General features: G+C 50.1%; 1 protein-coding gene across 3 annotated transcripts in view; it reads left to right on the top strand.

Annotated features, from left to right (window-relative positions):
• The first annotated feature begins 511 nt into the window (after window positions 1-511).
• Window positions 512-27,497, top strand: part of kcnab2a (potassium voltage-gated channel subfamily A regulatory beta subunit 2a) — a 319,177-nt gene continuing 292,191 nt past the window's right edge. For 2 of the 3 annotated variants that reach the window (XM_068017207.1, XM_068017211.1), the window contains exon 1: window positions 512-621. The gene's annotated coding sequence lies outside the window, so the exon portion shown is untranslated. The remainder of the gene's footprint in view (window positions 622-27,497) is intronic. The other variant, XM_068017208.1, reaches the window with a different exon arrangement.

Raw genomic sequence — 27,497 nt, 5'->3', positions numbered from 1 at the left:
GATTCAACAATTACATTCAAAAGGAGAATTGGGACAAATACTCAGAAAAATATCAGAGCTATAAGCAAAGAGCGGGGAAGTGACCTTAATTAGCTAGATATACCTAAGAGCTGGCACAGATATGACTGGCCGAATGGCCTCCTTCTGTGCTGCATCATTCTGCATATGGTGATGGGGTAAGATGAGGAGGCTCGTGTAAAGCATAAATACTGGCAATGTGTAAGAATGGTCTATTTCTCTACTGTTGATGCTATGATTTTTACCTTACTGTGACAATTGAAAATGAATGAGGGTAGGGATGGGGGTGGCGGTTACTAATCACCAGTTTATATCTGAAAAGGAACGTTGGTCGCGAGCCCCCTCCCGCGCCACCAAAACTGCCCCCCCCGCCCTCCGATGTCCCGGGTTGATTGACAATACGCCAGGTCCAATAGGCAAGCGCATCACCTTTCCACTGCGCGGGTATGAGCCTATGGGAGTGGGGTCTGGAGGTGGGACTTCCGCGGAGGGGAGCAGCAGGTTCGGTTGCGGGGTGGCGCGTGCTCGTGCCTGGCAGAGGCGGCAAAAACAAGAGGAGAAAGCCTGATCGAGGAAGAGAGGTGGGTGTCGGATAGGAGTGAGGTAATAAAAGATAATTCATTCAGCTTTATATAACTGCAGGCTCAGCAAATCAAAGTAAAAATACAATTAGAGGTAATTGAACCAGCGTGAATGATTTTTTAAAAAGGCAGTGATGAGGAATAAACCAGGCGCCGCTTTTATTCTTTCTGTGAGAGGAAATCAAAACCAAATTAAATTTAAATATTCTGTCATTTAATACTAAAACCAGTAGCAATATATGAAAGTGCTGTTATAACTGGCAGAACCCGGGTGCCTGTACTTGAGAGCATTGCGGTACGCACCAGTGAACGATCTCTTCAACTCAAGCATAACATACATTCAGATTAATGTTTATATTTTTGCGTTCATTTTATAATTTAGGGTTAGAGCGATTCTGAGGGGATTTATAATCTTTTAAGATGTGGAGATGCTGGGCTTTATAGAGGTCCATTTCCTCGGGCAGTGAGTGGCCAGATTATTGGCTTCCAAATTCTCATAAAAACAAATTAAACAATTTTAACATTTAAAATAAGCCTTAGTAAAAAAAGTAATAAAATCTGAATACATTGTACTCAGGCATTTATAGAACCAAATAGTATTTCGTAAGATTTTGGTGGCTGTCATTCTCTGGTGATGATTTACAAAATAACGAGAAATTAGGTTTAATGATTGAGCAATCCCATGTGCAAGTTTGTAAGGGGCAGGTGTATTGGCCAGGGGCTTGACAACTAAGGACGATTTTGAGTGGATTTTAAATGGACTGTTATGATGGACTCTGCCATGCATTTATGTTGTTTATTTGTCATTGAGCACTTGTTTTCCAATCTGGGAATGCAAAAGTATAATTTTACAGGTGAAATGCATGCAAAATTATTAATTGACTATATATTTCAGCCCTGACAGATGTGCACGAGCAGGATTTTGCAGATTGACTATTGCTATTCGTACATTTGCAACATTTTGTTCTAATTTTGGTATTGGTAGTACAATTATGATGGGAAAAACTTGTGTCTAGTTTGGCTATCCATTCGTGACTGCCTGAGATGTTGAATTGAGAAATGGTGCCTCCTGCAACAGATCTTAGTAGAATGGTTGATGTGATGTGTTTCATGGTCTGAGACCCATGGCCACAATCGCTCTTCGGGTTGCCCCTCATCTTTCATTTGTAGAGCATTGTCCATGCCCATTGCTATGGGAAGATTTAAAGGTATAATAAGGGGTTTTCCTGTGGCTCATCTGGTTAAAGCTGGAATAACTGAGGTAATATATACCAGCAAGATAAGTACACAATTACTGTCTTCTAATGGTAAGGGTGCTGCAGTTGTCTTCGGAACCATTGTGTTGGGAAAAGGAAAACAAGGCAGGTGTTCCTGTTGCTGTCTCTGTTCAGTGATCTTGATGGAAGTGGACATATGGACACTTGGTGGGAACAGGATGAGACACAACTGTGTTCTCTGTGGAGGAACTGCTTGCCAATACTCAGTCTAGCCTACATATGAAGGATAACCATTTTGCTCATGCAATGGTGCTGGAGTATCTGCTTCATACCATGGTGTCTGCTTTTTCCTGCATTCTAGGATGTTCTTCTATTTGTGGGGTACTATACAAATGCAATTTGTTGTGATTACTCTCTACATATTCTTCCCTGCAAGGGGCTCCAGTTCTATTTCCAGTGTTGTAATTGGACCAGTAAAATACTTCTACTGTGTTGTAATTCAACAGCAGTTTTGCAAAACCGGTTTGTGTTACTAGAGGCTGCTATACAGTATTTTACTAGTAGTACTAAGTTGTATGAAGGTTCCCAAACTTTTTTTAGGGATAAAATTATACTGGTCAGTTAATCTGAGAGTAGTATAATTAGATCATAAGATTTTGACATAGAATCATATAGTTGTACAGAACAGAAGGAAACCATTTAGTCCATTACACCTCTGATTGCTCTCTGAAAGACCATCCATTTACTTTAGTGGTTCTTGTGATGCACATGATGTTGGCAGGCTGCTTTTATTGCCCATCCCTAATTGCCTTGAGAGCATTAACAGTCACCACATTGCATGACCCTGAAGTCATTTGTAGGCCAGACTTGAGTCGAAGTGATAGATTCCCTACCCAGAAGAGCATTAGTGAACCAGTTTGGTTTTTGTAACAATCCAACAACTTTCATGACAATTTTCTTTCTCGATTCTAGATTTATTGAGATCAATTTCACAACTTATGGTAGGATTTGAAATCATGAGCTGGAGTTGCAAGTCCAGTACCTTAACCCTGCACATAGCCTCGTTGTAAGGGATGGTAATGTTAGTAGACTAGTGATTCAGAGGTCAGGACTGATGCTTCGGAGACAAGAGTTCAAATCCCACCACAGCAGCTGGTGGAATTTAAATTCAATTTAATTAATAATTCTGGAGAAAAAAACAAGTTTCTGTGGTGATCATGAAACTATGGGATTGTTGTAAAAACCCATCTGGTTTACTAATGTCCTTTAGGAAAGAAAATCTGCCATTCCTACCCAGTCTGGCTTACATGTGACTCTGGACTCTCAGCAATGTGGTTGACTCTTAACTGCCCTCTGAAATGGCCTAGCAAAGCCCCATGTTGTATCAAATAGCTACGGAAAAGTCAAAGAAGAATAAAACTGGACGGACCACCTGGCATCGACCTAGGCACCAGAAATGACAAAGGCAAACCCTGTCCAGTTGACCTTGTAAAGTTGCCCTCACTAACATCTGGGGACTTGTGCCAAAATTGGGAGAGCTGTCCCACAGACTAGTGGAACAACAGCCTGACATAGTCATACTCATCGATTCATTCCTTACAGCCAATGTCCCAGACTCCTCCATCACCATCCCTGTCCCACTGGCAAGACCCACCCAGTTGAGAGGGAGTGGCCCTGGGAGCCCTCAACATTGACTCCAGTCATGAAGTCTCATGGCATCAGATCAAACATGGGCAAGGAGACTACCTGATTAGCACTTCCATGTTGAACATCACTTGGAAGAGGCACTGAGAGTAGCAAGGCACAGAATATACTCTGGGTGGGGGAACTTCAATGTTGATCACCAAGAGTAGCTTGGTTAAATCACTACTAACTGAGCTGGCTGCGTCCTGAGGACATAGCTGCCAGACTAGGCTTGCGGCAGGTGGTGAGAGTACCAACAAGAAAGAACCTACCCACCCTCGCCAATTTTCCTGTTGCAGATGCATCTTTCCGTAACAGTATTGGGAGGAGTGACCACTGCGCAGTTCTTGTGGAGTCAAAGTGCCATCTTGTCGCTAAGGATACCCTTCATTCCGTTGTGTGGCGTTACCACCATGCTAAATGGGATGGATTCAGAACCGATCTACAGCTCAAAACTGGGCATCCATCAGCAGCAGCAGAATTGTATTCATTCACAATCTGTAACCTCATGCCTGGCACATCCCTCATTCTACCATTATCATCAAGCCAGGAGATCAACCCTGGTTCAATTAAGCGTGCAGGAGAGCATGCCAGGAGCTGCTCAAGGCATTACTAAAAATGAGGTGCCTACCTGGTGAGACTACAATACAGAACTACATGCATGCTAAACAGCAGAAATAGCACGCTATAGACAGAACTAAGCAATCCCACAACCAACGGGTCAGATCAAAGCTCTGCAGTTCTGCCACATCCAGTCATGAACGGTGGTGGATGATTAAACTAATAATCGGAGGAGGAGGCTTCACAAACATCCCCGTCCTCAATGATGGGGGGTGGCTGGGACAGCACGTCAGTGCAAAAGACAATGCTGAAGCATTTGTGAGCACCTTCAGCCAGAAGTGTCAAGTGGATGATCCATCTTGGCCTCCTGCTGATGTCCCTAGCATCACAGATGTCCGTCTTCAGACGATTTGATTCACTCCATGTGATATCAAGAAACGGCTGAAGGCATTGGATACATCAAAGGCTATGGACCTTGACAATGTCCTAGGTAGTACTGAGGACTCGTGCTCTAGAAGTAGCCGCACCCCTAGCCAAGCTGTTCGCTCTCTGACAATGTGGAAAATTGCCCAGATATGCCCTGTCCACAAAAAGCAGGCCAAATCCACTACGGCCAGTTACCTACCGCCCCATCAGTCTAGTCTCAATCATGGAAGGTGTCATTGTAAGTGCCACTTGATAGCACTGTCACAGCAATAACCTGCTCACATATGCTCAGTTTGAGTTCAGCCCGGGGCACTTGGCTCCACATCTCATTACAGTTCTGGTCCAAATATGGATAAAAGAGTTGAATTCCTGAGGTGAGGTGAGAGTGACTGCCCTTGACATCAAGGCAGCATTTGACCAAGTGTGTCCTCAAGGAGCCCTAGCAAAACTGAAGTCAATGGGAATCAGTGAAAATTCTCCAATGTTTGGTGTCATACATTGCACAAAGGAAGATGGTTGTGCTTGTTGGAGGCCAATCATCTCAGCCCCAAGACATTACTGCAGAAGTTCCTCAGGCCCAGACATCTTCAGCTGCTTCATTAATGACCTTCCCTCCATAATAAGGTTGGAAGTGGGTATTTTGCTGATGATTGCAGTGTTCAGTAGCTTTTGAGATTCCTTAGATACTGAGACAGTACATGCACACATGCAGCAAGACCTGGACAACATTCAGGCTTGGGCTTATAAGTGGCAAGTAACATTTGTGCCACACAAGTGCCAGGCAATATCTATCGCCAACAAGAGAGAATCTAACCATCACTGAATACCCCACAATTAACATCCTGGGGGCTACCGTTGACCAGAAACTGAACTGGACCAGCCATTTAAATACTACAAGAGCAGGTCAGAGTCTGGGAATTCTGTGGCGAGTAACTCAACTCATGATTCCCCAAAGCCTGTCTACCACCTACAAGTCACAAGTCAGGAGTGTGATGGAATATTCTCCACTTGCGTGGATGAATGTTGCTCCAACAACACTCAAGCTCGAAACTATCCAGGACAAAGCAGACTGCGTGATTGGCATCCCATCCACCACTTAAACACACTCCCGCCACCACTGGTGCACAATGGCAGCAAGCTGTACGATCTACAAGATGCACTGTGGCAACTTGCCAAGTCTCCTTCGACAGCACATTCTACCGACAGTGACCTCTACCACTCAAAGGACAAGGGCAGCTGGAATATCACCTGCAAGTTCCCTTCCAAGCCACACACCACGATGGCTTGAAACTATATCGCCGTTCCTTCACTGTTGCTTGGTCAAAATCCTAGAACTCCCTTCCTAACAGCACTGTGGGTGTACCTTCACCAGATGGACGTCAGCTGTTCAAGAAGGTGGCTCATCACCACCTTCTCGAGGGCAATTAGGGTTAGGGGAAGCAAAGATGGCCTTGTCAATGATGTTCACCTCTCAAGAAAGAATTTAAAAAAATTCCCCTGCCCTTTCCCACACCCTTTTTAAATTTTGCTTTTCCAGACATTTATTTGCTTTACAAGCTGTTATAATGGATACTGCTTCCACCACTGTTTTGAGTGGCCACTCTGTCCTACGAGAAATTTATCTCTTTAAAAAAAAGAACTTCTGACCCAGTGTTGTCCAACATGCGGGCCAGGATCCGGCACACGGATGTAAACTGTACCCGGCCATTCCTCGTCCTGGCTGGGGTTCAGCAATGTGTCCGTAATGGTTAAAAAATGTTGAGATCCGTGACTGTTAATTTCAGGGATGAGGAATTTCCCATTGGCGGCTTTCTGACCAGATAGGCTTAAAAAAAATTACACTGTCTGCTTCACAGCTGAATTGGAATTTTGAAGCTTTATCTAATGCTTATTAGCACTCTTTTCCATATTCACAGCTGACGGGTGCGAAGAGCGGGAACAGCGGTTTCTGAACATTGGACAGATTTGGGGTTTTCTGGCAGGCTTTAAAAAAAACATGAACCCACCAGTAAACCTAGAATCTGATTGAAATTTGAAACCGCTTGTTCCTGCTCAGTGCACCTGTCAGGAAAGCTTTGGGGTTTTCTGGGGGCTGGGGGGAGGTCTTTTTTTTTCTTTAAAAAGACTACTGGAAAATCCCGAATCTGTCCGAAGTTCAGAAAGTGCGGCTCTGAGCAACGGTCGGTGGAGGTTGCGGTCAGTGGAGAGAGAGACAGCGCATGAGAGATGGGGGATGGGGGGCTGGAGGGGGCGAGAGAGAGATGGTGGGGCGAGAGAGAGAGAGAGAGACGGTGGGGAGAGAGAGAGAGAGACGGTGGGGCGAGAGAGAGAGAGAGACGGTGGGGCGAGAGAGAGAGAGAGAGCGGTGGGGCGAGAGAGAGAGAGAGACGGTGGGGCGAGAGAGAGAGAGAGCAAGACGGTGGGGCGAGAGAGAGAGAGAGCGAGACGGTGGGGCGAGAGAGAGCGAGACGGTGGGGCGAGAGAGAGCGAGACGGTGGGGCGAGAGAGAGAGAGACGGTGGGGCGAGAGAGAGAGAGAGAGAGACGGTGGGGCGAGAGAGAGAGAGAGAGACGGTGGGGCGAGAGAGAGAGAGACGGTGGGGCGAGAGAGAGAGAGAGAGAGAGACGGTGGGGCGAGAGAGAGAGAGACGGTGGGGCGAGAGAGAGAGAGACGGTGGGGCGAGAGAGAGAGAGACGGTGGGGCGAGAGAGAGAGAGACGGTGGGGCGAGAGAGAGAGAGAGAGACGGTGGGGCGAGAGAGAGAGAGACGGTGGGGCGAGAGAGAGAGAGAGAGAGACGGTGGGGCGAGAGAGAGAGAGAGAGAGACGGTGGGGCGAGAGAGAGAGAGAGAGAGAGACGGTGGGGCGAGAGAGGAGAGAGAGAGAGAGACGGTGGGGCGAGAGAGAGAGAGAGAGAGACGGTGGGGCGAGAGAGAGAGAGAGAGAGACGGTGGGGCGAGAGAGAGAGAGAGAGAGACGGTGGGCGAGAGAGAGAGAGAGAGAGACGGTGGGGCGAGAGAGAGAGAGAGAGAGACGGTGGGGCGAGAGAGAGAGAGAGAGAGAGACGGTGGGGCGAGAGAGAGACGGTGGGGCGAGAGAGAGAGCGAGAGAGACGGTGGGGCGAGAGAGAGAGCGAGAGAAACGGTGGGGCGAGAGAGAGGGCGAGAGAGAGAGCGAGAGAGACGGTGGGGCGAGAGAGAGAGAGAGAGACGGTGGGGCGAGAGAGAGAGAGAGAGACGGTGGGGCGAGAGAGAGAGAGAGAGACGGTGGGGCGAGAGAGAGAGAGAGAGAGAGAGACGGTGGGGCGAGAGAGAGAGAGAGAGAGAGACGGTGGGGCGAGAGAGAGACGGTGGGGCGAGAGAGAGAGCGAGAGAGACGGTGGGGCGAGAGAGAGAGCGAGAGAGACGGTGGGGCGAGAGAGAGAGCGAGAGAAACGGTGGGGCGAGAGAGAGGGCGAGAGAGAGAGCGAGAGAGACGGTGGGGCGAGAGAGAGAGCGAGAGAGACGGTGGGGCGAGAGAGAGAGCGAGAGAGACGGTGGGGCGAGAGAGAGAGCGAGAGAGACGGTGGGGCGAGAGAGAGAGCGAGAGTGACGGTGGGGCGAGAGAGAGAGAGCGAGAGTGACGGTGGGGCGAGAGAGAGAGCGAGAGTGACGGTGGGGCGAGAGAGAGAGCGAGAGTGACGGTGGGGCGAGAGAGAGTGACGGTGGGGCGAGAGGGACAGAGAGAGACGGTGGGGCGAGAGGGACAGAGAGAGACGGTGGGGCGAGAGGGACAGAGAGAGACGGTGGGGCGAGAGAGAGAGAGAGAGACGGGTGGGGCGAGAGAGAGAGAGAGAGACGGTGGGGCGAGAGAGAGAGAGAGAGACGGTAGGGCGAGAGAGAGAGAGAGAGACGGTGGGGCGAGAGAGAGAGAGAGAGAGACGGTGGGGCGAGAGAGAGAGAGAGACGGTGGGGCGAGAGAGAGAGAGAGAGAGAGACGGTGGGGCGAGAGAGAGAGAGAGAGAGAGACGGTGGGGCGAGAGAGAGAGAGAGAGACGGTGGGGCGAGAGAGAGAGAGAGACGGTGGGGCGAGAGAGAGAGAGAGACGGTGGGGCGAGAGAGAGAGTGACGGTGGGGCGAGAGAGAGAGTGACGGTGGGGCGAGAGAGAGAGTGACGGTGGGGCGAGAGAGAGAGTGACGGTGGGGCGAGAGAGAGAGTGACGGTGGGGCGAGAGAGAGAGTGACGGTGGGGCGAGAGAGAGAGTGACGGTGGGGCGAGAGAGAGAGTGACGGTGGGGCGAGAGAGAGAGTGACGGTGGGGCGAGAGAGAGAGTGACGGTGGGGCGAGAGAGAGAGTGACGGTGGGGCGAGAGAGAGAGTGACGGTGGGGCGAGAGAGAGAGCGAGAGTGACGGTGGGGCGAGAGAGAGAGCGAGAGTGACGGTGGGGCGAGAGAGAGAGCGAGAGTGACGGTGGGGCGAGAGAGAGAGCGAGAGTGACGGTGGGGCGAGAGAGAGAGCGAGAGTGACGGTGTGGGCGAGAGAGAGAGCGAGAGTGACGGTGGGGCGAGAGAGAGAGCGAGAGTGACGGTGGGGCGAGAGAGAGAGCGAGAGTGACGGTGGGGCGAGAGAGAGAGCGAGAGTGACGGTGGGGCGAGAGAGAGAGCGAGAGTGACGGTGGGGCGAGAGAGAGAGCGAGAGTGACGGTGGGGCGAGAGAGAGAGAGAGAGTGACGGTGGGGCGAGAGAGAGAGAGAGAGAGAGTGACGGTGGGGCAGAGAGAGAGAGAGAGAGAGAGTGACGGTGGGGCGAGAGAGAGAGAGATGAGGAGTGACGGTGGGGCGAGAGAGAGTAGAGGGAGACGGTGGGGCGAGAGAGTAGAGGGAGACGGTGGGGCAGAGAGCAGAGGGAGACGGTGGGGCGAGAGAGCAGAGGGAGACGGTGGGGCGAGAGAGAGGAGAGACGGTGGGGCGGGAGAGAGGCGAGAGAGACGGTGGGGCGAGAGAGAGAGCGAGAGAGACGGTGGGGCGAGAGAGAGAGCGAGAGTGACGGTGGGGCGAGAGAGAGAGCGAGAGTGACGGTGGGGCGAGAGAGAGAGCGAGAGTGACGGTGGGGCGAGAGAGAGAGCGAGAGTGACGGTGGGGCGAGAGAGAGAGCGGAGAGTGACGGTGGGGCGAGAGAGAGAGCGAGTGACGGTGGGGCGAGAGAGAGTGACGGTGGGGCGAGAGTGACGGTGGGGCGAGAGAGAGAGAGAGAGTGACGGTGGGGCGAGAGAGAGAGAGGGGAGACGGTGGGTGCGAGAGAGTAGAGGGAGACGGTGGGGCGAGAGAGTAGAGGGAGACGGTGGGGCGAGAGAGTAGAGGGAGACGGTGGGGCGAGAGAGCAGAGGGAGACGGTGGGCGAGAGAGAGAGACGGGTGGGGCGGGAGAGAGAGAGACGGTGGGGCGAGAGAGAGAGAGACGGTGGGGCGAGAGAGAGAGAGAGAGACGGTGGGGCGAGAGAGAGAGAGACGGTGGGGCGAGAGAGAGAGAGAGAGAGAGACGGTGGGGCGAGAGAGAGAGAGAGAGACGGTGGGGGCGAGAGAGAGAGAGAGAGACGGTGGGGCGAGAGAGAGAGAGAGAGGAGACGGTGGGGCGAGAGAGAGAGAGAGAGAGACGGTGGGGCGAGAGAGAGAGAGAGAGACGGTGGGGCGAGAGAGAGAGAGAGAGACGGTGGGGCGAGAGAGAGAGAGAGAGACGGTGGGGGCGAGAGAGAGAGTGACGGTGGGGGCGAGAGAGAGAGAGAGAGACGGTGGGGCGAGAGAGAGAGAGACGGGTGGGGCGAGAGAGAGAGAGACGGTGGGGCGAGAGAGAGAGAGACGGTGGGGGCGAGAGAGAGAGAGAGACGGTGGGGCGAGAGAGAGAGAGAGAGAGACGGTGGGGCGAGAGAGAGAGAGAGAGACGGTGGGGCGAGAGAGAGAGAGAGAGAGACGGTGGGGCGAGAGAGAGAGACGGTGGGGCGAGAGAGAGAGAGAGAGTGACGGTGGGGCGAGAGAGAGAGTGACGGGGGCGAGAGAGAGAGTGACGGTGGGGGCGAGAGAGAGAGTGACGGTGGGGGCGAGAGAGAGAGAGTGACGGTGGGGCGAGAGAGAGAGTGACGGTGGGGGCGAGAGAGAGAGTGACGGTGGGGCGAGAGAGAGAGAGAGAGAGTGACGGTGGGGGCGAGAGAGAGAGAGAGAGTGACGGTGGGGCGAGAGAGAGAGAGAGAGTGACGGTGGGGCGAGAGAGAGAGAGTGACGGTGGGGCGAGAGAGAGAGAGAGTGACGGTGGGGCGAGAGAGAGAGTGACGGTGGGGCGAGAGAGAGAGAGAGAGAGTGACGGTGGGGCGAGAGAGAGAGAGAGAGTGACGGTGGGGCGAGAGAGAGAGAGTGACGGTGGGGCGAGAGAGAGAGAGAGTGACGGTGGGGCGAGAGAGAGAGAGAGTGACGGTGGGGCGAGAGAGAGAGAGAGAGTGACGGTGGGGCGAGAGAGAGAGAGAGAGTGACGGTGGGGCGAGAGAGAGAGAGAGTGACGGTGGGGCGAGAGAGAGAGAGAGAGTGACGGTGGGGCGAGAGAGAGAGAGAGTGACGGTGGGGCGAGAGAGAGAGAGAGTGACGGTGGGGCGGAGAGAGAGAGTGACGGTGGGGCGAGAGAGAGAGAGAGAGAGTGACGGTGGGGCGAGAGAGAGAGAGAGTGACGGTGGGGCGAGAGAGAGAGAGAGAGTGACGGTGGGGCGAGAGAGAGAGAGAGTGACGGTGGGGCGAGAGAGAGAGAGAGTGACGGTGGGGCGAGAGAGAGAGAGAGTGACGGTGGGGCGAGAGAGAGAGAGAGTGACGGTGGGGCGAGAGAGAGAGAGAGTGACGGTGGGGCGAGAGAGAGAGTGACGGTGGGGTGAGAGAGAGAGTGACGGTGGGGCGAGAGAGAGAGAGAGAGAGTGACGGTGGGGCGAGAGAGAGAGTGACGGTGGGGCGAGAGAGAGAGTGACGGTGGGGCGAGAGAGAGAGAGAGAGAGAGTGACGGTGGGGCGAGAGAGAGAGAGAGAGAGTGACGGTGGGGCGAGAGAGAGAGAGAGAGAGTGACGGTGGGGCGAGAGAGAGAGAGAGAGTGACGGTGGGGCGAGAGAGAGAGAGAGAGTGACGGTGGGGCGAGAGAGAGAGAGAGAGTTACGGTGGGGCGAGAGAGAGAGAGTGAGTGACGGTGGGGCGAGAGAGAGAGAGTGAGTGACGGTGGGGCGAGAGAGAGTGAGTGACGGTGGGGCGAGAGAGAGAGTGACGGTGGGGCGAGAGAGAGAGAGTGACGGTGGGGCGAGAGAGAGAGAGAGAGTGACGGTGGGGCGAGAGAGAGAGAGAGAGAGTGACGGTGGGGCGAGAGAGAGAGAGAGAGAGAGAGAGTGACGGTGGGGCGAGAGAGAGAGAGAGTGACGGTGGGGCGAGAGAGAGAGAGAGTGACGGTGGGGCGAGAGAGAGAGAGAGTGACGGTGGGGCGAGAGAGAGAGAGAGAGAGAGTGACGGTGGGGCGAGAGAGAGAGAGAGAGAGTGACGGTGGGGCGAGAGAGAGAGAGAGTGACGGTGGGGCGAGAGAGAGAGAGAGTGACGGTGGGGCGAGAGAGAGAGAGAGAGAGAGCGACGGTGGGGCGAGAGAGAGAGAGCGACGGTGGGGCGAGAGAGAGAGAGAGAGAGAGCGACGGTGGGGCGAGAGAGAGCGACGGTGGGGCGAGAGAGAGCGATGGTGGGGCGAGAGAGAGCGACGGTGGGGCGAGAGAGAGAGAGAGACGGTGGGGCGAGAGAGAGAGAGAGAGACGGTGGGGCGAGAGAGAGAGAGAGAGACGGTGGGGCGAGAGAGAGAGAGAGAGAGAGAGACGGTGGGGCGAGAGAGAGAGAGAGAGACGGTGGGGCGAGAGAGAGAGACGGTGGGGCGAGAGAGAGAGAGAGAGAGAGAGAGAGGAGAGAGAGAGAGAGACGGTGGGGCGAGAGAGAGAGAGAGACGGTGGGGCGAGAGAGAGAGACGGTGGGCGAGAGAGAGAGAGTGACGGTGGGGCGAGAGAGAGAGAGAGAGTGACGGTGGGGCGAGAGAGAGAGAGAGTGACGGTGGGGCGAGAGAGTGACGGTGGGGCGAGAGAGAGAGAGAGTGACGGTGGGGCGAGAGAGTGACGGTGGGGCGAGAGAGAGAGAGAGAGTGACGGTGGGGCGAGAGAGAGAGAGAATGACGGTGGGGCGAGAGAGAGAGAGAGAGAGTGACGGTGGGGCGAGAGAGAGAGAGTGACGGTGGGGCGAGAGAGAGAGAGAGAGAGTGACGGTGGGGCGAGAGAGAGAGTGGGTGGGGCGAGTGAGAGAGTGACGGTGGTGCGAGTGAGAGAGTGACGGTGGGGCGAGACAGAGAGAGAGAGTGACGGTGGGGCGAGAGAGAGAGAGAGAGAGAGAGTGACGGGGCGAGAGAGAGAGAGAGAGAGTGACGGTGGGGCGAGAGAGAGAGAGAGAGTGACGGTGGGGCGAGAGAGAGAGAGAGTGACGGTGGGGGCGAGAGAGAGAGAGAGCGAGAGTGACGGTGGGGCGAGAGAGAGAGACAGAGTGACGGTGGGGCGAGAGAGAGAGACAGAGTGACGGTGGGGCGAGAGAGAGAGACAGAGTGACGGTGGGGCGAGAGAGAGAGAGTGACGGTGGGGCGAGAGAGGTGGAGAGACGGTGGGGCGAGAGAGAGAGAGAGAGACGGTGGGGCGAGAGAGAGAGAGAGAGACGGTGGGGCGAGAGAGAGAGAGAGAGACGGTGGGGCGAGAGAGAGAGAGAGAGACGGTGGGGCGAGAGAGAGAGAGAGAGACGGTGGGGCGAGAGAGAGAGAGAGAGACGGTGGGGCGAGAGAGAGAGAGAGAGACGGTGGGGCGAGAGAGAGAGAGACGGTGGGGCGAGAGAGAGAGAGAGACGGTGGGGCGAGAGAGAGAGAGAGAGAGCGAGAGAGAGAGAGAGACGGTGGGGCGAGAGAGAGAGAGAGAGAGACAGACGGTGGGGCGAGAGAGAGAGAGAGAGAGAGAGAGAGACGGTGGGGCGAGAGAGAGAGAGAGCCGGTGGGGCGAGAGAGAGAGAGAGCCGGTGGGGCGAGAGAGAGAGAGAAACGGTGGGGCGAGAGAGAGAGAGAAACGGTGGGGCGAGAGAGAGAGAGAGAGACGGTGGGGCGAGAGAGAGAGAGAGAGACGGTGGGGCGAGAGAGAGAGAGAGAGACGGTGGGGCGAGAGAGAGAGAGAGAGACGGTGGGGCGAGAGAGAGAGAGAGAGACGGTGGGGCGAGAGAGAGAGACGGCGAGAGAGAGAGACGGTGGGGCGAGAGAGAGAGAGAGACGGTGGGGCGAGAGAGAGAGACGGTGGGGCGAGAGAGAGAGAGAGAGAGAGAGAGAGAGAGAGAGAGAGAGACGGTGGGGCGAGAGAGAGAGAGAGAGACGGTGGGGCGAGAGAGAGAGAGAGAGAGACGGTGGGGCGAGAGAGAGAGAGAGAGAGACGGTGGGGCGAGAGAGAGAGAGAGAGAGACGGTGGGGCGAGAGAGAGAGAGAGGGTGGGGCGAGAGAGAGAGAGAGAGAGAGAGGGTGGGGCGAGAGAGAGAGAGAGAGAGAGAGAGGGTGGGGAGAGAGAGAGAGAGGGTGGGGCGAGAGAGAGACAGAGAGAGGGTGGGGCGAGAGAGAGAGGGGTGGGGCGAGAGAGAGAGAGAGAGGGGTGGGGCGAGAGAGAGAGTGAGGGTGGGGCGAGAGACGGTGGGGCGAGAGAGAGAGAGAGACGGTGGGGCGAGAGAGAGAGAGACGGTGGGGCGAGAGAGAGAGAGGGGTGGGGCGAGAGAGAGAGTGAGGGTGGGGCGAGAGAGGGTGGGGCGAGAGAGAGAGAGAGAGAGACGGTGGGGCGAGAGAGAGAGAGAGAGACGGTGGGGCGAGAGAGAGAGAGAGACGGTGGGGCGAGAGAGAGAGAGAGACGGTGGGGCGAGAGAGAGAGAGAGACGGTGGGGCGAGAGAGAGAGAGAGACGGTGGGGCGAGAGAGAGAGAGAGGCGGTGGGGCGAGAGAGAGAGAGAGACGGTGGGGCGAGAGAGAGAGAGAGACGGTGGGGCGAGAGAGAGAGAGAGACGGTGGGGCGAGAGAGAGAGAAAGACGGTGGGGCGAGAGAGAGAGAGAGAGAGACGGTGGGGCGAGAAAGAGAGAGAGACGGTGGGGCGAGAGAGAGAGAGAGACGGTGGGGCGAGAGAGAGAGAGACGGTGGGGCGAGAGAGAGAGAGACGGTGGGGCGAGAGAGAGAGAGACGGTGGGGCGAGAGAGAGAGAGAGAGAGGGTGGGGCGAGAGAGTGAGAGAGAGAGGGTGGGGCGAGAGAGTGAGAGAGAGAGGGTGGGGCGAGAGAGTGAGAGAGAGAGGGTGGGGCGAGAGAGTGAGAGAGAGAGGGTGGGGCGTGAGAGTGAGAGAGAGAGGGTGGGGCGAGAGAGTGAGAGAGAGAGAGAGAGTGGGGCGAGAGAGAGGGTGGGGCGTGAGAGAGAGAGAGGGAGGGAGGAGAGAGAGGGAGAGAGCGAATGAGAGGGGAGGGTGAGAGAGAGAGGGGAGGGTGAAGAGAGAGATGGGTGGAGAGGGAGAGGTAGGGCGGCGCAATGGTTAGCACCGCATCCTCACAGCTCCAGCGACCCTGTTTCTGTTCTGGGTATTGCCTGTGCGGAGTTTGCAAGTTCTCCCTGTGACCGCGTGGGTTTCTGCCGGTTGCTCCGGTTTCCTCCCACAGCCGAAGACGTGCAGGTTGATAGGTAAATTGGCCATTATAAATTGCCCCTAGTGTAGCTGGGAGAATGGTGGGGATGTGCTAGGGAATATGGGATTAATGTTGGATTCGTATAAATAGGTGGTTGTTGATCGGCACAGACTCGGTTGGCTGAAGGGCCTGTTTCAGTGCTGTATCTCTCTATGAGAGTGGAGGGGTGTTCTTCACTGACCACTGCCTCCTACTGGCCGACTGTCACTTACAGGATGGCCAATGGGTTGGCGGGGGACATGGAAACTGAATGTAAATTTGCTGACCCCAGAGAACATTGCGGAACTCAAAAGGGATTACAAAAATTGGAGAACCGTGGAACCCTTCTCTGAGTCTCTGGTGCACTGGTGGGAAGCAATCAAGGCGAACATCTAGAGGTTCTTTATCCCCAAAGATCTTCAGAGGGTGAGAGAGAGAAAAGAATGCAGAATCTGCTCCTGCTGCAGTTGATGAGGGTTGAGGTCAAGGAGGATCTCCAAGACGTGAAGAGCCAGCAGGCCTCGCTGTTAGCCATGGAGGCCTCCAAGATCATCTTCTGGTCCAGAGTCCGCTCTGTTGAGCAGGATGCGACGTGCTCGCGTTTCTTCTTCCAAAAGGTACACAGAGAGAGCTCTGTTATCAGCAGCCTGAAGGAAGATGATGGCTTGGTAATGTCATCGCAGTCTGATGTACTATGCTGGGCTGCACGACATGAAGCCCACGGACAGCATGGCCTCCCATTCCTTCTTGTCATCTATCACAGAGGTCTTTGTATGCCAGAGAGTCTGGACAAACTGCTAACTCTAGACGAGCTAACAAAGGCCGTCAGGTCCTTCGAGGCAAGTAAAACTCCCGGAAGCGACAGCTTACTCGTTGAATTGTATTCAGCTCTGGGACTGGATCGGCCCAGACCTGCTGGGTGTATGAGAGTACTCTTCTGGCCAGCATCATGTCAGAATCCATGAGAAAAGGTACCATCACCTTCATCTACAAGCAGAAGGCGGAGAGGGCGGATATAAGAAATTGGCGGCCCATCTCGCTGCTTAATGTAAACTACAAGATTCTGTCCAAAGTCATCGTCAGTCACGTCAAGTCTGCTCTGGAGTTGGTGATTCGCCCTGATCAGACCTGTACTGTACTCAACTGGAAGATCTCTGATAGCCTCGAGCAACTCTGGAATACGATCCCCTAGGACAGGAGGGTGGACACCTGCCTCATCAGCTTGGACCAGGAGAAGGCTTTGACAGGATATTGCACACCTACATGATGGAGATGCTCGCCAAAATGGGGTTTGGGGAGGGAACCTGCAATCGGATCAAACTGCTCCACACAAACATCAGTAGTGCAGTCTCAATTAATGAGTGGGAATCAGAAAATTTCCAGATCAAATCTGGAGTCAGACAGGGCTGTCCTCTCCCCTGTCTTGTTTGTTTGCTGTATTGAACTTTTTGCTGAGTCCATCAGGAAGGATGCGGGCATAAGAGGGGTGACAATCCCAGGCTGCGGAGGCACTCCGGTTAAAGCCTCCCTGTACATGGACCACGTTGCCGTTTCCTGCTCAGATCCACTGTCTGTTCGCAGGCTGTTGAGCATCTGTTTGAACTGGCCTCAGCAGCCAAAGTAAATCGCGGCAAGAGCGAGGCCATGTTCTTTGGGAACTGGGCTGACCGATCCTCTGCTCCCTTCACCGTCAGGTCAGACTGAAGGTGCTGGGGATATGGTTCAGAGGGGCCGGGGCATGCCCCAAAACCTGGAAGGAGCGTATAGCCATGGTAAACGATAAACTGAGCATGTGGGAGCAGTGTTCTCTCTCCTCCATTGTGGGTAAGAACCTGATTATCAGTTGCCAGATGCTCACGTTGTTGCTGTAAGTGACTCAGGTCTGGCCCTACTCCAGTCCTGCACCGTTGCGGTCACCCGAGCAATCTTCCGCTTTATCTGGAGATCCAAAATGGACCGTGTCTGCAGAGGCACGATGTTCAAACTTCTGGATAAAGGGGGAAAAAAAACATACCCAATATCGCCCTCATCCTGATGGCCACTTTTGTGTGTGGTTGCATCAAGCTGTGCGTAGAACCCCCATATGCAAACACCACGTGTGTCACTACGTGCTGAGGTTCTATCTGTCCCTGCTATTATGAAGGATAAGTCTGGCCACATTGCCATGGAATGCTCCATTCAGTTGGACTGTGCAGTGCAAACTATCCTTTATCGAAAAGTTTGTGCAGAGAAACACCTTTGACCACCAATCCATCAGGCAGTGGTCTGCACTGAATGTCCTCAAGGCCCCATGGGAAAAGGGAATGGTGGATCCCTTCAGATGGCTGCCAGAGCAGACTGTCAAAGTCATTTGGCAGAATGCCTCACCGTCAGAACTTTCAAAAAGCACTGAGACGTAGCTTGGCTGATGGTGAGAAGGGCCCTCCCCGTCAGATCCTTCCTGCATGCCCGGAATCTTACTGCTTCCATATGCTGCCCTCGAGGTGGCTGTGGTGGGGAAGAGACCGTTGCCCACCTCCTTCTGGAATGTGCCTTTGCAAAGCAGGTGTGGAAAGAGATACAATGGTTTTTGCTGAGGTTCATCCCGAGCAGCTCCATAACATAGGACCTAGTGCTCTACGGTCTGTTCGCAGGGACGCACACCGAGATAGACATCAACTGTTGCTGGAAGATCATCAACTCGGTGAAAGACGCTGTTTGGTCTGCCTGAAACTTGCTGGTCATCCAGTGCAAAGAGTTGTCCACGACCGTGTGTTGTAGATTGGCACATTCCAAGGTCCAGCACGATGTGTTGAGGAACGCACTAAAGCTTGGGGCAACTTTCGCAAAGGCTCAATGGGGAAAGGCCACTATGTAAGGTCCTCCCACCATTGTATACCAAGGGTCTGAAACCTGTGTAAAACCCCTCGGGCTGTATGCACCAAAATGTTTTTGCTGTGTAATGCAAGTGTACATTGCATATAAAATGGAACAGCAAGAATTGTGAGGCACTTCATGTTTCTGTATTGAAGAAATCTGATCTCTATTGTACTTTCTGAAATGTGAAATTTGAACTATTTTTGTAATGTATTTTTGCAATTTTTTAATGAATAAAGTATATTTTTGGTTAAAAAAATGCCTTTGAACAGCATTACAACATTTCATTACAGCAGTGACCACACTCCAAAAATACTTTATTGGCTGTAAAGTGCTTTGGGATGTCCTAAAGTTGTGAAAGGTGCTAATTAAATGCAAGTAATTAAATAGACTAATGGAATGTTAGCCTTTATCTCAGTATTGCTGGAATAGAAAGGAATGGAAATAATGCTTCAGTTTTATAAAGCTCTGGTTAGACTGCATCTGAAATTCTCCAGTCAGTTCTGGACACCACACTTCAGGAAGATATATTTGCCTTGGAACAGGTATAATGCAGATTCACCGGAATGGTAATGGGGCTAAAGGGTTGAATTATGAGGACATGTTGCTAGGCTTGTGTTCCCTTGAATTTAGAAGATTAAGGGGTGATCGAATTGAGGGTGTTTTAAGATGATTAAAGGATTTGATAGGATAGATAGAGAGAAACTATTTTCTCTGGAGTTCAGAACAAGAGGGCATTGTCTTAAAATTAGAGCTAGGCCATTCAGGGATGATGCCAGGAAGCAACACATCACACATGGGATAGTGAAAATCTGAAATTTTCTCCCCCAAATAACTGCAAGGCTAGATCAATTGAAACCTTTAAAACTCAGATTGTTAAGTAAGGAATTAAGGGATATGGAACCAAGGTGGGTAAATGGAGTTAAGATACTGACCAGCCATGATCTAATTGAATGGCAGAAGAAGGGGGGCAGAACGTTTACTCCAGTTCACGATGTCTGGTGAATTGCGAACCTTGCCTTTTCTTTCTCTGAAATTCTAGAACGTGTTGTTGCCTCCCAAATCCATACCCTCCTTTCCTCCAATTCCATGTTTGAGTCCCTGCAGTCAGCTTTCTGCCACCACCACAGTACAGAAATGGCCCTTTATTAAAATCACAATTAACATTCTTTGTGACTGATAAAGTATCCCTCCTCACCCTTCTTAACCTGTCTGTAGCCTTTGATACACTTAACCTTACCATCCTGCTCCAATGTGATAAGCTTCTGACCACATTCACTCCATCACTAATATTGTGTGCTTCCCCCTCTAATGTCACTTGACTCCGACCCTGCCTCAGCTCATCAGCTGCTGAAACCCTCATCTATGCCTTTGTTACCTCTGGATGTAACTATTCTAATGCTCTCTTGGCCATCCTCCCATTGTCTGCCCTTCATAAATTTATGCTGATCCAAAACCTCTGCTGCCCTTAAATTGCATTCATTCATCACCCCTGTCCTTGCGGACCAACACTGGTTCCCAGTCCAGGTGTCTCCATTTTAAAATTCTCATCCTTGTTTTTAAATCCCCCCAAAGCCCTGCCTCATCCTATCTTTGTAACCTCCTCAAGCCCCACAAGGCTTTGAAATCTCTGTGCTCCTTCAATTCTGGCATTTTGCACATCCCCAATTTTAATCGCTCCACCGTTGGCAGCAATGCTTTATCTACTTTGGCCCTAACCTCTGGAATTCTCTCCTCTGCCCCTCCCCCCTCCTTTTAAAATGCTTCTTAAAGCTTTTGGTCGTTGGTCCTTCTGTGGCTTGGCAATCTTTTATTAATGCTCTTGTTAAGCACCTTGAGACGTTTTACTATGTTAAAGACACTATGTAAATGTAAGTTGTTGAATTGTCAAAAGTTGCTGGACAATTTTCCCCTTTCCACTATTAGCTTCGCAAAAATGACATCTCGCCCTTAGCCCCTTCATGATTTTCACAAAGTTGCTGCATTTGCACATTAATTGCCCATTAAACTCGCCACAGAAAATTAAGTCTGATAATTAGCAGCAAAAATATGCTTTTAATGACAGTTAGCAGTCAACTTGTCTAGCCCAGAAAGTGAACAGTTAAAAGTGTGACATCTCATTCTTCCAGGTTGTGAGTTGTTGAGATTCTTAAAGATGTCAAGTCTTTAATTTTTTTTTCCATTGTCTCAATAGAATTTCTAGTTCCCTTTTTTATATCTCTTTGTATACCTGATTTAACAGAGTAGACAGGGAGAAACTGTTCTCACTTGTGAAAGGATCAAGAACGAGAGGGCACAGATTTAAGGTAATTGGTAAAAGAAGCAATGGCGACATGAAGAAAAACTTTTTCGCGCAGCAAGTGGTTAAGATCTGGAATGCACTGCACAGAGTGCGGTGGAGGTAGGTTCAATCGAGGCATTCAGAAGGGAATTAGATAGTTACTGGAAAAGGAAGAATGTGCAAGGTTATGGGGAGAAAGTAGAAGAAAGGGACTCAGTGAATTGCTCACTTGGAGAGGCGGTGTAGACATGATGGGCCAAATGGCGGCCTCCTGTGCTGTAACAATACTGTGATACTTTGAATTCGCTCCCCCTCCACCCCCAATCCTAGTCCTTCCTCTGTTCATTTCTCAACCCTTTAATCTCATTGGTTAAGGTGGTATATTGTTTGTCCAATTGTTGAACAAGGTCCCAGATGTCTTTGAACATTGAGTTCAGTAATTTCAGAGCATGACTGGCTCCCCTTTTTTATTTTTATTTTTTATTTTTATTTTATTTTAGTCTGTTTCATCATTCTTTTTTAAACATGTGCCTGCCCACTTTTTTTTCATGTTCTTTTGGCTGTGGCAGTTCATTATTCTGTCATTTAACATCCTCTCTGCACTAACGCCTTGTCTTTTACTACATCATTAACACACTCTTTGTCTTTGCCCTATGACCTCCTTGTCAGTTATTCTCTGTGACCCTCTGTCCTATCGACACTTTTCCTTTTGTTCCCTTTTGCCCCACCCCCGCTTTATTTGCTTAAAATTTATTGCATTTCCAACCTTTGCCAGTTCTGATGAAAGATCTGACTTGAAACATTAACTTTGCTGCTCTCTCCGTAGATGCTGCCAGACCTGCTGAGCATTTCCAGCACTTTTCGTTTTTATTGTCCCAGATGTCTTGGCCTTGATGTGCCATTATCAGCTTGCACTTCCAGCAGCTTTGTGGGTAAAATGTTTTTGAGCTGAAGGGTGCAAGAACAAGTCTCAATTAACAAAGCACACCTTGAGATGCTGCGCTGCAGCAGATTCTGGGCTAATATTTTCTTATGTGGCTCAGTGTCAAATTTTGTTTGATAATGTTCTTGTGAAACTGCTTGGGATGTTTAAAGCACTATATAAATGCAAGTTGTTACTGTTGTTTAATATGTGTTATGTTAATGTACTGAATCCATCATGCTACAATGGTAGAATGTGAATGTGCTCCATTGATTTCCAGGACAACGAGTTTGTAATAGGAGCTGGGCTATCTGACAGGTGGTAAGGGAACGGAGGTACCTTGGAGCTAATGTTAACCTATGCAGTCTTCATGTCTGCCTCCTGGTTCCAAGGTGGCTGTGGACAAATTGTCTGAGGTTAGGTGAATCGCAAATTTCAAAACTGAGGTTGATGGATGTTTGTTAGGCAATGGTGTTGATGGTTACATAATGGTGAGTAGATGAAGTTTAGGAGCAGATCAGCTTTGAGTTAATTGAGTGGCAGAACAGGCTTGAATGCTCAATGTTCTACTTAAGTTCCTATGTCTGCCAGCTCTTGGTCAAGAACTGGTGCATGGTAGAAATGTCTAATGTTGCAGATAGATAGGGAAATGGTGTGGGTGACTTCCACTTTTCACCTCCTAACTGACCGTAGGCAGTATTTTAAAAAAAAAACGGTGTTTAGTCCCTGTTTGCCAAATAAACAGATAGCGACAGGTTTTCTTGTAGGAAGGTTAAATTTTTATTTAAACAGTAAAACCCAAATTGATCGCAAACCTTCATGCACTCACACAAACATGAGCATGTAAGAATAGATAGAGAGAAGGAAAAGGGTAAGATGCAAAAGAAATCCTAAGTGATGTAAGAGTTCATGGTTCACAGAAACCTGTTGAATCTTCTTGGGAGGAAAGTCTTTTCAAAGGTGCAGGCCTGGATGTTTGCAGTCTTGAACTTGCTGAGGTGTTGTAGATTTCTAGTGGTTAAAACCTCAGTCCGGAGATGGCTATGGAAATTCCTGGTTTACTTCCTTTTAATTTCTCTGCTGCTGCAAGTTGAAGTATAATATCAGAAGCATGCGCTTCTTGCTTAGCTGGACCGATCTCACATCGTTTGTTGGAATGTAGCTTTTGGTGTCTTCTTTGGCTGATCTCCCTCTCCCTCCGCAAGGCTACCTTTTAAGGTAAAAATCCTCAAGTTTGAGTTTTGGTCAGGTGACTAAGTTTTCTTTTCCCCTGTGGTGACCTCTCAATGCTCCAGGATATGGGAGCCATTGTTGCATGATGGCCTCTGATTGTATTCCATTTTCGGTGAAGTGGCGTTCTTCACATCCATTGTTGTGACCTTGACCATAAAGACAGGCTGTCTGCAAAAAGTTTTAGTTTATTCCTGTAGATAGGGTCATCAATATGTAATGGGCTCCTTTCAATTTCAATGGGTTCACCCCAAAGCTAATTTAGACCTGGTTAATGAGTTTCATCTTCAGGCAAACATGTATATTTCCAGTGTTGGGGTTGGGGAGTAGGGGGAAGGGAAATGTATCATCTGACCTCCTCTTCCATTTTGTTGGATAGTCAAGTGCCACTGTTTTTTAATTTTAATTTTGTAATTTCTCCAGGTCGTTGTTTATTTCATCACGGCTCCTTTTGAATGTGACACTAACCTTTTGGAGCTGAGGCAGGATACACATCAGAACTAGTGAATGGGCTGCATATAATTATACAATAATTCTAATCCCCATTTCATTTGGGCCTCCTTATCTCGAGAGACAATGGATACGCGCCTGGAGGTGGTCAGTGGTTTGTGAAGCAGCGCCTGGAGTGGCTATAAAGGCCAATTCTGGAGTGACAGGCTCTTCCACAGGTGCTGCAGAGAAATTTGTTTGTTGGGGCTGTTGCACAGTTGGCTCTCCCCTTGCGCCTCTGTCTTTTTTCCTGCCAACTACTAAGTCTCTTCGGCTCGCCACAATTTAGCCCTGTCTTTATGGCTGCCCGCCAGCTCTGGCGAATGCTGGCAACTGACTCCCACGACTTGTGATCAATGTATGCTGGACAACGTATGCCAGCCAAGAGCGACGTCTCAATTCATTCCATCTTCGCTGCCTTCGGAGAATACTTGGCATCAGGTGGCAGGACTATATCTCCAACACAGAAGTCCTTGAAGCGGCCAACATCCCCAGCTTATACACACTACTGAGTCAGCGGCGCTTGAGATGGCTTGGCCATGTGAGCCGCATGGAAGATGGCAGGATCCCCAAAGACACATTGTACAGCGAGCTCGCCACTGGTATCAGACCCACCGGCCGTCCATGTCTCCGTTATAAATCCCCATACACATACAAATAATACCATGCAAGATCTTTCTCTTCCCCAACTTTGGCCCTCAGTTACCCCTCCCCCAAAATGTGATTTCCATTCTCTTTTCTATCTTCATACCCCTTGTTTTGGCCCTCTCCTTTTTTTGGCTGTTCTTTTCACCCCTTCCTGTTGTGTCTAAGTTCTGGTTCTGTATCTTACTTTGCCTATACACCAAATTCTTGATTTTTGCTTTATCTTTGTCTGTCAATCAGAGGCTAGGATCAACCTAATGGTATGAACCTTTATATAATTCTAGTTCGGCCTCAATTGGAGTATTGTATCCAATTCTGGGCACCACACTTCAGGAAGAATATGAAGGCTTTATACAGGGTGCAGAAAAGATTCACAGGAATGATTCCAGGGACTTCAGTTTTGTTGATAGATTGGAGAAGCTGGTGATGGTCTCCTTCAAGAAGAGACGGTTGAGAAGAGATTTGATAGAGGTGTTCAAAATCATGAGAGGTCTGGATAAACTGTTCCCATTGGTGGAAGGATTGAAAACCAGAGGACACCGATTTAAGGTGATTGGCAAAAGAACCAACTGCGACAGGAGGAAAATATTTTTTACATAGCGAGTGGGTAGCATCTGGAAATCTGAGTGTGTGGTGGAGACAGATACAATCAGCTTTCAGAAGGGAATTGGATAAGCACTTGGAGAGAGAATTTGCAGGGCTACTGGGAAAGGGTGGGATGTGGGACTAGCTAAGTTTCTGTTGCAGAGAGCCAGCATGGACACGACAGGCTGAATAGCTGCCTCCTGCGCTGTAGCTATTCTATGATTCTATACCAGCATTTGGCTGCAGGTGTCAGGCCAACTTGTGCTGTACTTCAGCACCTTCTGGCATTTGGTTTGTTACGGAATTTATTCATGAGCAATGGTAACTATCTGATACCTCATTAAATAACTGTTTTTCATGCCACCACCTACATGTTCCCCTCCTAATCTCACACCATTGTGACGGAAATCCCACATGCCAAATGGACAATATTAATTTCGTCGTATGGAACGTTACTTGAGACTTTTTTCTGGACATTATTACAAATAACTTTTAAAGAGCAGAACAGAACAGCTAAAGATGGCCACGTATAATTTGCATATGAGAAGCCAAAGGCCGGCTGGGAGACAGAGGTAATTACCCAGTCTAGCGAGAACAATAGGGGTGCGCTCTGATTCAATTACCTAGAATGTTTTTTGTCAATAGTGGCCATCAAAAACCATCAACACCCTTTGACTTTGAAAGAGCCAAGTATGTCTGAAGAACTTTGAATTTGAAAAAACCATCCAGAAACTTCTGTTTTCAAACTGAGGTGGTCACATGACATACCTGCCTGTGTAACACTGAGTTTGTGAATTGTGCCTCAGAAGAAAGACAGTAACTAAACTCCAAGGAAGGAATATCTCTCTCTCACTCTCCTGTGTCCCTCTCCAGCAAAGTCCTAAGGAGCCTCGGCTGCAGCTAAACCTCAAATCTACAAACCCTCACAGGCAACAACTGAGAGGACAGATAAAGCCTCTCTTTGGCCTTCCGGAACCAGAGAAGCAAGCCCGAGTTGTGTGTGACCCAATGAGGACTTTAAGACTTTAACTTCAACTAAGAACACTGAAACTCAGTATTTGAGTTCCATTTATCATGGACTTTACTTCAGTCTCCCAACTCCTTTTTTTCCCCCTCTGTATCTATTTTTGTGTGTGTGTGCCTCTCGTATGAATGTGAGTGTGGATGCGTTGCATATTTTAGTAATTTTAACTGGTTTAGAGTGATAAGGTTAATAAACTTGCAGCTTTCTTGTTTAAACTCAAGAAAACCTGTCTGGTTCATTTATAATTATAATTATAGGAACAGTGAGCAAGTGCTCACTGAGGTGGTAAGCTAAATCATTGTGTTGAAAGAATAAACCCTGTTGGGGTCAAACCAGAGAAGGGGCGAAAGGGGAGCCTGAGACCTCCTTCCTCACCGGTCGTAACAGAAATTTGGGGGCTCTAGTCCAACATTGAACCCACAGACAAATGAGAAATTGGAAGTGGGAAATCAAATTGATCCCAGTCAAAAAAAAAGACTTCAATACAGGTTTTCTTGTGGCTTGTGTTGCTAGAATACTGACATGTCCGGGTCCGAAGCCAGTACCTCCCCAAGCCAGGGTCAAGTAACTTGGGATAAATTAAAGGCATTATCTATGGAAGAGTTGAGGAATATGGCTGGGCAGTGTGGATCACTTTCCGTGCCAGAGCTAAGAAATCCGAACTCCTAAGACTTGTGGCCAACCATTTTTCCCTCGAACCTGAAGACTCAGAGATAGGGTTGGAATTAGACTCAGAAAGAGTAAGATTACCTAAAATACAATTAGAGCAGAGGAGACTTGAGTTGGAAGACAGGGAAAGAGAAAGAGAGAAGACAAAGAAAAAGAGAGACAGGAGAGAGAAAGAGAGAGAATTTTCCAGAAGGAGCAGGAGGAAAGGGAGTTATGGGGGCTTGAATTAGCTAGGGGGTGGCAGAGTAACCCAGTGAAAGCATAGCCAATGTGGAGGCTATACTTAACTCAGGGCTGTGTGCTGAATTTTAAAAATTCTCCCAATTGATCCCAAAGTTCAAAGAGGGAGACGTGGAAGAATCTTTTTGTAACTTTTGAAAAACTTGCGAGACAGTTAAAATGGCCGACTAAGAACTGTACATGACTGCAACAAAGCAAGCTAACAGTAAAAGCCCATGAGGTTTATTCCCTGTTGTCAGATGAAAGTTCATCAAATTATGAATTGACTAAAAATGTTATCCTCGGGGCATGTGAGTTAGTACAGGAAGCATGCCGCCAGAAATTCCGAACCCTCCGGAAACAAGCTGATCAAACCTACCTGGAGTTTGAGAGAAGTAAGCAGCTGGCTTTTGACCAGTAGTTAAGGGCCCTTTAAAAGTGCAGCCCACATATGTACACCTCAGAGAGGTGATTCTTCTTGAGGAATTTTAAAAACTCTCTCCCACTTTCTATAAAGATCTACGTGGAGGAACAAACAGTGCACAGAGTGAGGCAAGCTGAAGTTCTGGCTGATGAGTTTGCTCTCATTTACAAGTCCGTACCCCAAGGGAAAACCTTTCCTAGTCACCCCCACAATCCCAAAAAGGAAAAGAGGTAGGAGGGTGATAGGAGCCCAAACAGTCCTGGGAGAGGATATTGAGAGGGGTAGAAGAAGTGAGAGACCTTGGAATGCATGTCCACGGGTCCCTGAAGGTGGCAGGACAGGTAGATAGAGTGGTGAAGAAGGCATATGGAATGCTTTCCTTTATTGGCCGAGGTATAGAATACAAAAGCACAGGAATGGCCAGTTATTTATGCTTTTATTACATATTTTCCTGTGATTTTCTTTCTTCAAAGGTGCTGTGATATGATTTGATAGGTGTTCTCAACTGCCTTGTTCAAACAGGAGTTCTTCATGTGTGAGCTTAAAAAGTGAGTTCAGCAAGGAATCAGCTGGATAGGGGACCATTGAAATCAAACATGTTCCAGCGAACATCAACGCAAGCTCGAGGAACAGCACCTCATTTACAGATTAGGCACGCTACAGCCTGCCAGACTGAACATTGAGTTCAGTCATTTCAGAGCATGACGGGGGGCCCCCCTTTTTCTTTTTCTTTTTTTCTTTTTTCTTTTTTCTTAATTTTATTTTAGTTTGTTTCTACTGTGACTACCTGCTTTTTTTTTCATGTTTTTACTTGGGTCCAGGGCTGTTCATTTTACTGTCAATTGACACCTTCTCTGTACTAACGCTTTGTCTTTTACCACACCATTAACATACCGTTTGCCTTTGTTCCATGACCTTCTGGTCAGTTATTCTCTG

Source organism: Heterodontus francisci, chromosome 37, assembly GCF_036365525.1.
Source record: "Heterodontus francisci isolate sHetFra1 chromosome 37, sHetFra1.hap1, whole genome shotgun sequence".
Taxonomy (NCBI): Eukaryota; Metazoa; Chordata; class Chondrichthyes; order Heterodontiformes; family Heterodontidae; genus Heterodontus; species Heterodontus francisci.
This window is presented reverse-complemented; position numbering and strand designations above follow the sequence as displayed.